This window comes from Leucoraja erinacea, chromosome 6, assembly GCF_028641065.1.
Source record: "Leucoraja erinacea ecotype New England chromosome 6, Leri_hhj_1, whole genome shotgun sequence".
Taxonomy (NCBI): domain Eukaryota; kingdom Metazoa; phylum Chordata; class Chondrichthyes; order Rajiformes; family Rajidae; genus Leucoraja; species Leucoraja erinaceus.
Window position 1 is genome coordinate 35,787,827 of NC_073382.1, and position 3,170 is coordinate 35,790,996.

At 46.3% G+C, this 3,170-nt stretch overlaps 1 pseudogene; it reads right to left on the minus strand.

The window, feature by feature from the left end:
* Nucleotides 1–428: 428 nt before the first annotated feature.
* On the minus strand, nucleotides 429–542 carry LOC129698480 (U2 spliceosomal RNA; annotated as a pseudogene).
* Between the last annotated feature and the right edge of the window lie 2,628 nt (nucleotides 543–3,170).

Below are 3,170 nucleotides of genomic sequence, written 5' to 3' on the forward strand. Positions count from 1 at the left end.
GTGAACCCCAAATAATCCCTTTAGTTTGAAGGCTTTAATTTTGATTTAATTGGATGGATAATGAATCCTAGTTTCCAATAATTGTTAAGTGGCTGTTACCGTTTGTTCAGCCCGTCTTAAGTTCCCGCACAATTAGTATGTCATCCAAAGAAGCCATTACCATTGTGTGGCTGGTTGTTATATTTTGTAAATAACCTAGGTGCTAATGTAAACACATTAGGTAGTGCTCTATACTGCTAGAGCTGAGCCATCCAATTAGGTAAAATAACGTCCGTGGTCACCTGTTATGGGTACTGAAAATAGTAAGCATCCTTTGAATCAATGCTTGCCATTTTCGTTCTTAAAATGAATATACTTAACAATAGAAAAGGTTTCCGTTCTTAACGAATATATCGTATTATTTATTTTATTTATTTATTTATTTATTTATTTATTTATTTATTTTTAATATATGGTCCCTAGATAAGGGACATATCAGATATTTAAACTGATAAAAAACCCAGATATTATGCTTGATCTTGGCCAAAAAGCCGAGATCTGATCTATGTTTGATGCGTCAAGCGCCATATCCTATTTTGTTAGGAAGGGAATGCGTAGATAATAATTCTTCCCTTGCAATGCAGCTAAAACCCCTCCATTGCTGATGTCCATTGTCTGTATCCCATATGACATATTTGGTAATTGGTGATTATGTCTGGATACGAGTAGATCGGCATCTGGTGTTCCATATCGTGTAGAAACATCAGCAAATACTATAGCCCAATATCCATTTGGTGTTCTCCTCCAAATTCCTCTCTCGATATATCAGCTGGACTAGAAAATTATGTGTTGTAAAATTCTATTGTATATCCCCGGATACTGTTTAAGATACGAGTGTCAAAAATTATTTATTCGATGTCTTCTCGCACCAACCTCCTTGCTTCCTTCTGGTTTTACTGTTTTCATCTGGATCCCCGAGGCCGTGTGTTGAGGGTGTACACATCTTCAGATATAGGGGCGATACCTTTGAGGATGATGTTTGGACGTTTAGATGAGCTCCAATTTGGCTTCATTGTCCAACTCCTTCTAGATCGGTCACCTCCAAATAAAGATATTGCTAGGAGGTTTCGGGTTTACACAGGCCCGTGTCAATCCTGGTTGGATGTAACCAGATGCATAAATTGATTAGTTTAGTACATTCAGGGATTTCCAATCCCCAGTGGCAAGTGACCCCTATGGTGTCAGCTAATGTTTGCCCCTGCAGTAGAGAAAGAACATACGGTCTATGCTGGTTTCTAACCTGGTTTGTAGATCTTTCCCAGTTAGCTTTACTCACAGCTATACTGTTGTCCCCCCTGAAACATAGACAGACATTCCCATGTGACTTCCCAGATGGGAATGGAATCTGTCAGTAAATCTTTTGGACTGCTAAATCCTTCAGTCACAACATAAGTATTCCTGTATTTCTATCAGGAAAAGACCAATAATGCACTCTATGTACTTTGTGACTTAGAAAAAGCATTACCTCATTATTACAGCTCTAGGTTTGCCCTAGACTAGACCCCAGCACTCTTCTGACAAAAGAGTCTACTGGAGGGAGAGAAGCATGATTATAGCCCTAAGAAAAACGGTGCTGCTTCCTTCTCCCTGTCTTTTCCTCCAGCACTTCCCTATAATAGTAGAAGTGAGATACAGCCCTGTATAAGGTGCTGCTATGGGACTTACCCACTCGAGGATTTGTTCTTCTTTTTTGGACCTGCATCGCTACAAACGCGGTATGTTCTCGCAGGTGCAGGTCCCGCACGCGTCGCGGTGCTCACGGCCACTGAGTTCCCTGTAGTGCCGTTGGCCTGCGGTGCTCCAAAGTGCGGTGCAGTGCTTACGGCATTGTCATCTCGGGGAGCTGGCCGCTCGCAACCGCAGGTATGTTGGTTTTGACGCGGTGCAGTGCTCTGCACTGTGCCGCTCCCCCCTCACTTGCGCCTGCGATGCTCCAACGCGGTACAGTCCTCTCGGGGAACTGGCCGCTCGCAACCGCCGGTAAAGTGGTTTAAACGCGGTGCAGTGCTCCCCACTGTGCCGCTGCTTTCCTCACTCGGGCCTGTGGTGCTCCAACGCGGTGTAGTCCCGCTCGCGACGCAGGCCCAGCAGCTCCAACGCGTACCCGGTGCTCACGGGCACCGACCGCTTGCTGCTATTTTTAGCTTCTCAGCCCCACGGACCCACGTAGCGTTCCTTACCCTGTAGGTCCCTGGGCTGTTTTGCGAGTCGCCAGGTTGACGGCTCCCGAGTGCTCCACTGGTTGTCGGCGACCCGTACCTTTACCGGAGCTGAAGTCGCACCGGCTCCCGCCAAGGGAGATTGTCGTGCCACCGGCCGTTGCTGGCTGCCTGCTCCTATATAGCAGCTCTCCCCTGCCAGCTTTCCACAGCCTTCCTGTAAACAAAGGTAAGTAAAAAAGAAACAAAGTTCTCTTACCGACTGTTGCAGGTTTCCAAAAACCTGCCGTTTGGGAGGAACGTCCTTCCTCCCCCAATGACTCGTTGCAATGCGTGTAGCGATAATGACACGCAAGCGTACTAGCGGGCTCTTCATGGAGTCCCTCACGTGACTCCGAAGTAAAATAGCCTGATGGCTGTGGGGAAGTAGCTATTCCTGAACCTGGTTGATGCAGTCTTCAGGCTCCTGTACCTTCTACCTGAAGGTAGCAGGGAGATGAGTGTGTGGCCAGGATGGTGTGGGTCTTTGATGATACTGCCAGCCTTTTTGAGGCAGCGACTGCGATAAATCCCCTCGATGGAAGAAAGGTCAGAGCCGATGATGGACTGGGCAGTGTTTACTACTTTTTGTAGTCTTTTCCTCTCCAGGGTGCTCAAATTGCCGAACCAAGCCACAATGCAACCGGTCAGTATGCTCTCGACTATGCACCTGTAGAAGTTAGAGAGAGTCTTCCTTGACAATCCGACTCTCCATAATCTTCTCAGGAAGTAGAGGTGCTGATGAGCTTTTTTGATAATTGCGTTAGTGTTCTTGGACCAGGAAAGATCTTATATAAGATAATTAAGGGATTAGACACGCTAGAGGCAGGAAATATGTTCCCGATGTTGGGGGATGAGGAAAAGGTTTTTCACCCAGAGGGTTGTGAATCAGTGGAATTCTCTGCCTCAGAAAGCAGTGGAGGCCAATTCTCT